The sequence below is a fragment of the Panicum virgatum genome, chromosome 3K, assembly GCF_016808335.1.
Source record: "Panicum virgatum strain AP13 chromosome 3K, P.virgatum_v5, whole genome shotgun sequence".
NCBI lineage: Eukaryota > Viridiplantae > Streptophyta > Magnoliopsida > Poales > Poaceae > Panicum > Panicum virgatum.
This window is the reverse complement of record NC_053138.1, coordinates 32179136-32190318: the sequence shown is the minus strand read 5'-3', so window position 1 is coordinate 32190318 and position 11183 is coordinate 32179136. Positions and strand designations below refer to the sequence as shown.

The 11183-nt window shown below is 48.0% G+C and overlaps 1 long non-coding RNA gene across 1 annotated transcript; it reads left to right on the top strand.

Moving 5' to 3' along the window:
* Nucleotides 1–5692: 5692 nt before the first annotated feature.
* LOC120699002 lies at nucleotides 5693–9830 on the top strand. The gene is made up of 6 exons (XR_005685159.1): nucleotides 5693–6359; nucleotides 6443–6493; nucleotides 6662–6715; nucleotides 6916–8659; nucleotides 9070–9162; nucleotides 9650–9830. It is a non-coding gene; the product is annotated as an uncharacterized LOC120699002 (long non-coding RNA).
* Nucleotides 9831–11183: the final 1353 nt, after the last annotated feature.

Below are 11183 nucleotides of genomic sequence, written 5' to 3'. Positions count from 1 at the left end.
GGTTTGGAGTGAATCCTGCGAGCCATGAACCCAACAAGTGTGCAACATTGATTGGAGGTTGAATGCCAAAAGTGAAAAACAGTGCATACCACACAAATTTAGCCATAAGACAATCAAATAAAATATGTTGAATGGTTTCAGCAGAACTGCAAAAACAACAATTTCCATCTCCTTTCCGGTTCCATTTTATCAAATTCTCCTTAGTGAGGGTGACTCCTCGAATCAGTTTCGTTCGTGTAGTTTAAGAAATCTCAACTCTTCCATTTTTTGGATGCATTCTCCTGAAGGGAATCAGTCTATTTTTTGTGTCAGTTTCATAGGCTGCTGAAAGCATTATGTGGACATGGTGCTTGAACGATATTGTGTTCTAGTTACAACGCATCTCTGTTTGGTGATGACAGGAATAGGATTGGTAGTCAGCCTATGATCTCTACTTGCTCCGGAAGCCTGAATTCACGATGCACCAAATTTATTCTAATTTTCTCAAGCATTTTATGTGTTTTTCCTGAAGTTTCAGAGTACTTTTTTCTCAAGCCTGAACTTTAAGGAACCTTGGGATTTCTCCGGGGGCAGAATATGGCATCCTTGGTTCTGGAACGGCAACTGATCGATCCTCATGACAAAGGCGGGCAAAACACGTGAAATTTGGAAATCTATCGGCGACTGATTGCTGCCGCCATAACGGGACGGGGGGCAGATCGATTGCTCTATAATCTATATATACTCCCGATCTTATCAATGGCGGCCTAGGTTTTCCCTTCCGTCCTCTGCGCCGGCGCTAGCCCCCACCCTCCCTTCCGTCCTCTCTGCGCCGGCGCTAGCCCCCACCCACCAGAATGGCAGACGGCATCGGCCAATCGACAGGGCCCCTCGGCACGAGAGGCCGCGGCGGGGGCGGCAGGCGAGGACGCGGCGGCAGGGGAGGACGAGGACGCGGCGGCAGGGGAGGACAACCGGACGACGATCTCGGCCAACCGGGCGCGCTAGGCCAACCAGGGGAGCCCGGCTGGCCCGCGATCGGCCCCCACGGCGGGCGCGGCGGCTATCGCGGCGCCGGAGGCCGCGGCGGTCTTGGGTGCAACGGTGGCCAAGGCGGCAGAGGCGGCCAAGGCGGTCCTGGAGGCGACGAAGGCCAAGGTGGTGCTGGAGGCCGAGCCGGTCCGGGCGGATCGTGCGGGGCCGGCGGGGAAGGCGGGTTCGGCGGGCCCTCGAGCGGCCATCTCAGGGGAGGAGCCGGCGGGCCGGCCGGTGGTGGCCCGTTGTGAACAGGTTCCGAGTTGGGGCGGCTGAAGAAATTGATGAATCTGTTTAGATGTGTATCTGGAGTGCCAAAACTTTTAGGCAAAAGTTTTTGCACCAAATCTTTTGGTATACAAATTTTACATCTTGGTGTTTAGATGCATGGAGAAACAGTAAAAAGTTTTTTTATCACATACTAAAGGTTACTCTCTTGGCTTCGTCCCCAACACGTTTTTGGTGCTTTTTGGGACTCGTTGCTTCCAAATTTCAAAAAATTTGCAGCTCAACTTTTGCTACTTTTTGCCCATGATGTTTAGATCTATTTTGCCAAAAAGTAAGAAAAAATAGCAAAAGTTTTGGTAAAAATAAGGAACTGAAGTCATCCTTTAATTTGTTTCGATTTGGATGATCTTATATGCTTACGGCAGATGATCTTCCAAAAGTCCAGAGATGTTTGGATGCACTAAAAATATGTCTCTGATCCCTTATTATATTTCCTTTTAGTGAGTCTAGTGTCCTAAAACATCTTATATTTTTTGTTTCTTTCATTCCACGTTGACATTTTATCAAAAGTATGCAATGATACTATTGAGAGTTGGTACACACTAGCCCCCACAATCCAACCCCTAAATCACCAAACCGATTTATGCTTGGGCCACAGCGCTTAATGCCCCCACTTAGGGCAACTCCAGCCTAAGCTCTCATTTGACCCCTACTTCATTATTTAGGAGTTTAGGAGGAATTCCAATTCCAGCAAGATCTCCAAATAGACTCTCATTTTACATGCCTCTCAATCTACAGTAACAAGTCCATGGCAAAAGGGGACCGAGATTCAGTACCTTCGCTTCTTGAAGGCACGCCTTACCTTTAGCTTCATCCCGTGTGTTCATTCCACATCCGACAACTCTCGGCAATCCAAAGAAAAATAGCTAGGACTCCATCGTTCTCCCCGCAGCAGCAGCTCCTGCCACCGCGCACGCCAAGGCCTCGCCGCCTTCTCCCTACGTGGCTGGCGTCCTCGCTCTCCCCGCGCGGAGTCCCCGCCGCTCAGCCAGATCGCCGACCAGGCGGCCGTGTCCTCCGGCAAGCCCCCCCCCCTGCCGAAGCGCAAGCACCCCGCCTCCGGCGCCGCCGCCCCCGCCGCGCACCACCACCATGCCGAGCCCAGCGCCGCGCGGTGCCACTGCTTGAGGAAGCCGAAGCGGAGCCAGCCGGCACGGGCTATCTCGCCGCACGGTGCGTGTGACCGCCGCCGCGGGTCCCAGTCGTCGTCCCACACGCCGGCGTCGTCAGACATCCCCGGCGACGAGTACTCGTGGCGCAAGTACGGGCAGAAGCCCATCAACGGGCCCCCCTACCCGCGCGGGTACTACCGGTGCAGCAGCGCCAAGGGGTGCCCCGCGCGGAAGCATGAGGAGAGCGCCGCCGACGACCCCGCCATGCTCGTCGTCACCTACGAGGGTGACCACCGCCACGACGCCCCCGCCGGCGCCGCCCGCGCGCAGTGAACGGAGATCATTAGTTATAGCAGTAACTTGTTTGATTTGTTCTTTGGGTTAGCGGTAGATGATCGCGCTCGTGCTTCTTCTTGTAAAGAAAACCATCATCAATCAACGAGAGCCTCTCCAACCAACTGCATCTCCAATCGGCAATTTTCAATGTTGGCGCCGGCGCGCCAGTCCGGGTGTAGGCTCGGCGCCGGCGTCCTGAGGCTGCTGGCCTGCTGCGGCGCGGCGGGTGAGGCCCAGCCTCGACGACTCCTCTTCTTCCACCTGGTCCCGCCGGCCCTGCCAGACGGCGCCGCGCCCGAGATCGCGCCGGCCATCCCGGACCAGCTCCGCGGCGCCAGGGACTTCCTGATGAAGCGCTCAAGCGGCCGTGGCGGATGGGAGCGGTTCGTTTATGTGAACGTCGCCGCGTAGGGAGAAGGCGGCAAATAGTTGGCGTCGCGAGAGGGTGACGTGGGGGACGGAGCTGGCGCGGGCACCGGGGACGGTCAGTGCGCGGCAGGAGGCGGCGGCGAGGCCTTGGCGCGGGCCGCGTGCGCGATTAATATTGGCGCGGGCACCGGGGACGGTCAGTCCCGGCGGCAGGAGCTGCTGCTGCGGGGAGAACGATGAAGTCCTAGCTATTTTTCGTTGGATTGCCAAGGGTCATCGGATGTGGAATGAACGCACGGGATGAAGCTAAAGGTAAGGCGTGCCTTCAAGGAGCAAGGTACTGAATCTCGGTCCGGCAAAAGGAGGGCCCTCGGATCTCGCTCGGCCCTCGTCCCGACTCCCAGCCCCGCGCCGCCGGCGCGCCGGCCGCCACCCCGCCGCTCTCGCCCTCGGCCCGAGGCCGACGGTGCTGCCCTGCATCAGCGTCGACATTGCTCCTCCTCCGCGCCGCCGCCGCCGCGAGCTCGGCCGGCGGCCCGAACCCTGCTCGTTCGGGCGCCGCTCCTGCTCGTCCGGGACGCGTCGGCGCCACTGCTCCACGCCGCCGCTGCAGGACGAGTCGGCGCCACTGCTGCTCCGCGCCGCCGCCGCAGGACGGCCGCCGGTGCCGCCCCTGCTGCTCCCGACCGCCCGGCCGGTCGAAGCAGCACCCCCACACGGCGGATCTTGGGCTGCAATTAAGCTTAGCTGTGCCTTGATTCCGATTCGCCACTTCACGAGCTTGATTCACCGTGCTGCCTGCCCTCCTCCGCCCCGGCGCTCGAGCTTTTGCTGCGGCAGGCATGGAGGCCTGGAGGCAGGCGGCAGGCATGGAGGCATGCACAGCTACTAAATGTCATTGCTTTGGAGCAGGGGAGCTTGCATCTGGCTTTGCCTGATTAATGTATTGCATCAGTGTGGTTGAACCTATGCTTTATTTTTGGTAACAAATCTGTACTATGGTTGGATCATTTTGGCCAATCTGGTGAATGTTTCTTCATTCAGAAAAAATGTTATCTGTAAATTTGAGCTGAGCTGAGCAGTGCTATTGTGTCCCTGAATTTGCCTGATTATATGCTGAATGTGTCCCTGAATGTGCTATTGTGTTCAGTCTGTGTGCCCAGTGATGAATAATCTGAGAAGCAACATGAGTTGTAATTCTCCAGCTGCTGCTGACCATATGTAGAATCAGCTCTCTGTATTCATGTAATTTATCTCTCATTTCTTCAGGTCAATGTTTGTTGACAATTTTTTACTCTGGAAAACATTTCCGTTGTGCTGCCTGAAGTTGTACCTTTTTTGCTTCTGAAGCTCTCGAGATAATCAAGAGCATGAGCAACTCCCGCAGCCACACTGAACCTCTCAGTCCAACCAAATATATTCTTGCAATGTTCAGGACTTGGAGATTGTTTGAATAATAATGCATTAATGCATTAGTATATCTGAAGTTCTGAAGTGCCTCGATGTAAGTCGTAGTTTGCTGCTGATTGTCTAACAGGAAGAATTTTAAGTGTTCAAAGTATGGACTAGTAAGCATCTTAAGCTCTCACAGATCTTGGAGCATTGTGGCCACTGGACACTGAATTCATGAATATCCGCAGTTTAACAGTATACAAGTTCCCAAGTTCAGCTGAGAGAAGCAAGGCTTCCATCATCATATCACAATAGCTGAACACCTTCTTTCCACTAAGTAGAGTAATCAAAACAATTGCAAGCATTCATTTCACTTCACCAATGATCAGACTCAGAGCCTGTTCTTGGGGGGGGGGGGGGGGGGGAGGGGGGGAATCAGATTCTCTGAAGTATGAAAGTCAAATGTTTCAGTGAGTTTAATATTTCCAAGAACTCCATGTACAGATTCATGCTTGCTCTTTCCTTTTGCTTCAGAATCCAAACAAAAAGCACTCTGTAAAAAATTATTGAATTTCTAGAATTTCAGGTTGATGTTAAGGAGTTGCAGATTATCATAATACCCTGGATCTGAAATCATCCATATCCTAAACTATCCTATTTGTTCAACTGAACCTCCATGCTTGCGCGGGATCTCTGAATATCTGAATCTCCATGGGGTGCGTCGGCCTGATCAATCTCCGTCTCTGTCTCTGTCTCCGTCTTGGATGTGGATTTGATCGGGACACGAGTGCCTGCAACGCGCCGAGGTGGAACCCACACTGAGGGCAGTTCAGCTGCTGGGTCACCGGGGCACCGGCCATCCTCTTGCGCGCCGCCGCCCTCGTCGTCCGCCATCTTCGCCCTCTTGCGCGCAGGCGTCGATGCCGATGAGTCCTCGTCGCCCGCCGCCTTCATTTCCTCCTCGTCCTCACGCGCCGCGGCCGTGGTCGTGCCGGAGGTCTCGTTCTCGTCGTCGGCCGTCGGGGGAGGGGGAGAACGGATTATCAGGCTGCTAGCGGGTCCCACAAGTTTGCAGGCCGAAATTTGAGAGGCCCGCTGGAGTTGGGCCTCAATTTTTACAGATGAACTTCTATTTGGGTAAATAGGGGGCTGCTGATTTTGAGGGGTCCAGTGAAGATGCCCTTAATACCCCACTGAGATACGAAAGCAAAGCGCACCCACACTTCGTACCCAGCAAAATTCCCCCTCCCCGAAAACAACGGCTCAGATTACATGCTGACAAATCAAAATCCAGATCCAACCCAGGCTTCAACGCACGCGCACTGCACCGAAACCCCCAATCCCCCGCCCGGCCACGTTGGATTGGCGCCCTTCGTCTCCCAAATTTCGGAGCGCCGCCGCCGCGCCGCCCGCTGCAGCCAGCTGCGCCCCGGCCACGGCGCCGTCCTCCGCGTCCGGCCACGCCCCCGCCGCGCCCTAGCTCCTTTGCGGCCGGCGTCCAGGGCGCCCGGTCTGCCGCGCGCCGCGGCCGGCCGGGGTGGGCCAAGCGGCTCCGCGTCCAGGGCCGCCGTGAGCCTCCGACGTGGGCGTCCGGCGTGGGCGGGAGCCGGGTGGCGAGCCGTGCGCCGCCGCCGTGAGCTGTCGCCATGGGCGCACAGCCTGGGCGGGAGCCGTGCGGCGAGCCGTGGCCCTGCGTGCGGTGCGCCGTGCCGCGCCCGCCTTCCCGGCCATCTCCGCCCCCGGGTGCCGCGCTCGGCGCAGGGCCGAGGTCTTCCACGCAGCGTGCCGCGCCCGCTCCGTCGCAGCCCTAGCCGACGTTGCCACGATCCGCTGCCTCAATGAATCCTGGTTCGATTCTTTATCTTCCACTTCCTTTCCCCAATGAATCCTGGTTCGATTATTCATCTTACGGTTTACTTTTGCCATTTTAGTCGTCGATCTGTGCGGCGACAGGGCCGCAACCCGTCCAGCTCCGCCTAGAGGTCAGTCCACGGACTCTGCAGAGCGTCCCCCCCCCCCCCCCCCTACCTTTCTTCTACCGATTTTAGTTCATGCAAAGCACAGGGCTCTTGTTCTCACGATTCAGATTCCGTCTGCACAACAATTGATTTAAGAAATTAGCCTAACATTTGTTATTCTTGGCTACACAGGGCTCGATCTATCTACATCCAAAATAGGAGTTGTGCTTCTTGTCCCGTTAACAGGTATGAGAGAATGCCATTTAATTCCTGGCCCCTTCCGATTCTCTTGCTGCTTAGCTTTTACACTTTTCTTGCATAATTCGGGCAGGGAGTAGGCCAGCCAATGCTATGCTTGGGTATCTATTTGTTTAATTAGATGATTCTCTCTGATATGATGTTTTTGTTTAGAGTAAAATATTTACACATAATCTTATATTCTTCAGCTTTAGGGAATATTCGAGAAACTGTCAAGTATGTGAATGGATCCACATCAAGAAAGGAAAAATTCAAGCTAAGTGCACAACAAGTTAATGCTTCTAATTTATCTCTCAAAGCTGATGTTCCAACTAGATGGAATTCTACTTTTCTTATGCTTGAAAGAGCAGTGAAATTCCGTGATGCTTTTGACAGACTACATGAATGTGATAGCTCATACATGTTCTTACATTCCAAGGAGGACTGACACCATATTCATTGCGTAGCAAATTGTCTCAAGGTCTTTTATGAGGTTAGAAAAAGAGTTTCAGGTACAAAATATCCCACTTTAAGTCTGTACTTCAATGATTTCTGTGGAATTTATCTTCCCCGTGAGTGGCAATTTGGTGTTAATACATTTGTTCCATCAATGGCTGTACCAATGGTGAATAAGTCTTGGAAATATTGGGACATTGCAAATAAATTATTAGAGACTGCAACAATTCTTGACCCCGCCTACAAAATGAAATCCATCAAGTAATACTATAAATTGCTTTATGATCCATTTCTAGCTGAACTAAGAATTGAATCTGCAAGAAAATCATTTCTTGAGTTGTTTAGTGAATATGCAAGTCAACCCTCCCAAACATCATCAGATGCTAACTCATCAAGGAATCGAATCAGCAAGATTTTTTTTTATACTTATATATAGGCTTTCTAACTTTATTTTAACTGAAACAATTGAGCCTAGGGGTGATGAAGGTGACATACCTACCTCTGAACCATCTCTACCAACTAAAAGTTAAGAAATGATTAGTTCTATGGTTATGATGCAGTTTCAGATCAGATGGCTTGTTTCGGGCTTTTATTATATTCTGAATTTCGTTGATTAGTTCTCTAATCACAGCTAAGCATTTTACCAGGTTAGTTCTCTATCACAGCTAACCTGGGTGGTTAGTTCTCTATCACAGCTAACCTGGTAAAATGAAGCAGCAAAGAGGGGACCATGTTAGTTCTCTATAACAGTTAAGCATTTTACCAGGTTTCATATGTTTCCAAGCTGATTTTTTTGCAGTAAATACATTGCCATTCTTGGATCCTTATTCAGTCTTGGATCTTGTGAACAAATTGGTGCTTCATGTCTGGCCTGATAGTTTAAAACACTCATGCTTGATGTCTGATCTAATTTTTTATAAACTGAGTCTTGATGTCTGCAGATGTGACACCTACTGTTATCTTTAAACATTGACAAGGACGTTGAGTTTTTATAACAGTTGCATGCAATTTTCACTATTTGTTCCATTTTCATAATGTATAATTGAAACTTGCCTTTATTAACAGTCGAGGCTGAAGGCCCAAGAGGATCTGCAGAAAGTGGAAAAGAAACTTGCCTTTTATTTCAAGTTTATTTGCTTGCCATTGTTGTTTTTCTTTTTTGTCTTGGGTGGCACTTAATTGTCGAGGTCTTCCTATCGCAACCATCGAATTTCTTTTTGTGTTTTATTCTTCTTGCAGGTGTTTTGAGTTGTAGGTCGTGTGTAATATGGGTGTGAACAGAGACCCAAATTAAAGCCTCAAATCCGGTGTGCTAATTTTGGCATCAGATTTCAGGAGTTATTTGTTGCTAATGTCAATTAGCCTTTTTTTTGGCATTATACATGACCTGCACCACCGAGAATATGAGAGGATAGTAGCTGTTTGTGACATTTCGAAGTTATCCAAAAGAAGTGAGAGGCCTGAAGTTCGTGATGCAGCTGGAGAGGCTTCTCTGCGGTACGTGTTCCATCTATCCTAGAGTTATACCATACTGTTGATATCACAATTTTAATCTGGGTACACATAAATTGATATTAGTAACACTTTTCCTTTTTACCATGTTTTCTTAACATTTCCAGTCACTTCCATAGAATGCTTTAGACCATGTCTGCCATGGTTTGTTTAGCGAATACAATAGATTTCAGTTTTCAGCTACATGTCTGTCACAACAACGTGACTATACAGTAGATTTCAGTTTTCAGTTACTCAAAATTTTGTCAAAACTCCAATGTCTTGAATAGGAATCATGTGACTGACAAATCTTGATTTAACCTAACTCAGATGCAATCGCCTACCTGAATTAGAATTTTTTTTCCTTTCTCAAACAAGAGCAGCCTCTATTTACTAATTGCGCTATTTTGTTACAGATCTTGCAAAGGCTGTGCTTGAGAAGCACAAGAGATATCTGGGCTGGCCAACTATAGGTAGAGAAGAAAGAGAAAAAAAAAAGGGTTTTGGAGGTGGGTTTTGGTATTTTGTTTGCAAACTTAAGCACACAAGCAATCAAAAATTATGATAGAAATCATTGGATTTAAAATTTAAAATTTGATTTTTGCTCTATGGATGTTGTGTAATTAACATAATAATTCTAGTTTATTTAATTGTCTTGTACTACCAGAATTTTTGTTTACATTAAGGCACGGTTGCTTTAATAGGAAAGCATCAGAGTCACATCTTCTGAACTTTACTGGTGCATAAAGAAATGGTTTGACACTAATTGCTTTGGTGACATTACAAAGTATATAACCTTGGACTCCTCTATTTTGGGTATGCTACAGTTTTCAAATTACTATATTTTTATACATATTCTTTTGTTTTTGTGTGCAATTGCAGTGGCCCACATTGCACTCATTTTTTGTTGCCTTGTCTAGCTTGCTTCAATTACAAAATTTAAGTTCTGAATTTTCCAAACCATACTTCCATTGTTCTGTTCTTTGATGTTTGCAGAGTTGAGTTAGTCCATTCTGACCCACGCCGAGCAGAGCTTGAATCAAGTCTCCATGTTAGTACGTTATGAGAAAATTATTGGTTTTAAAATTTTAAATTTGATTTTGCTTTATGGATGTGTTTGTGTAATAAATATAATAACTGTCCTTTATGTGAAATATATATTTCTCAGTTTGAACTAGGGATCATGTGTTCTTTGGTGTACGTTTGAAATTTATCTGTGGCGTTAGCACGGGCACCTTACTAGTTATTAGTAGTGTGCTACACACTGCATGAAACTATTGAGAGTTCTGGAGCCGAAAGATGGATGCATATGCTGTGTTTCACTTTACTAAATGCTAAGTGATTAAGTCGTGCAATCATTCAAAATAAGAGACGTCCCAAGTTAGTTGAGCTAGCTTTTTATTGCTTAAAGCCGATATGTATCAATTAAGTTTATCACTGCTAAATGTGCCAACAAGGCCAAGTGGATTGCATTATAGCAGAATTTTTTTCTCACCTCTGATTTTTTTTTCGCTGCATACCTGAATCTTCGTTGCTTGAATGATCACACATTAAAAGTTGATCTTCCAAAAGTCCAGGGATGTTTGGATACACTAAAAATATGTCTCCGATCCCATATTATATCTCCTTTGATGCATGTGAGTCTAGTCTCCTAGAACATCCTATATTTTCTGTTCTTTCATTCAACGTTGGCATTTTATTATCGAAAGGATGCATGATACTATTGAGAGGTGCTACACACTATAGCGCCGCTACAACCTTTATTAGTACTGTGCAACACACTGCATGAAACTGTTGAGAGTTGCTGTGCTAGTTTTTTATTTCTTAAAGCCGATATGTATGGATTACGTTTATCACTGCTAGCCAACAAGGCCACATCATAATTGTATCTGTGAGCTTCTTCACAGCATGTGCAGGTGCGTTGCCATTAACCGATCCAAATGTTAGGGCCAAGTGGATTGCATTATCGCATAATTTCTCACCTCTCTGATTTTTTATCTTTTTCTGGATGCATATATACCTGAATTTTTGTTGCCTGAAAGATCACACATTACAAGTTGGCACTGCTAGAAAAATGCTTACTAGTACCGGGCAGGAACCCCCAGTTAGTACCGGCTCTCCGCCCGGTACCAGTTCTTTGGTACTAACTGTGCTTGCACTTAGTACCGGTCACCGCACCCGGTACTAAAGGGCGCGTTTAGTACTGGTTGGTCAATTGGTACTAAACTGCTTGCCATGCAGGCAGCCAGGCCAGGCAGCTTAGTACTAAGTATTTTTTCTCTTTATGTTTCTTTTCTTTTCCTTTTAGTTTTAATTAATTCGTAGTCATTTGTGTATTTGTATTTGTATTTGTATTTGTATCTCGCATTCAATGTTATTTGAATCGAGCAAATCAAAAGCAATTATACATATATTATATTTATATACACTTCAAATATTACAATTACTTCTAATAGTAGTGCACTTGGATTACAAAAATATTTACAAGTAACCATGCTCATAAATTTTTTTCTGATAAATTATGAAATAA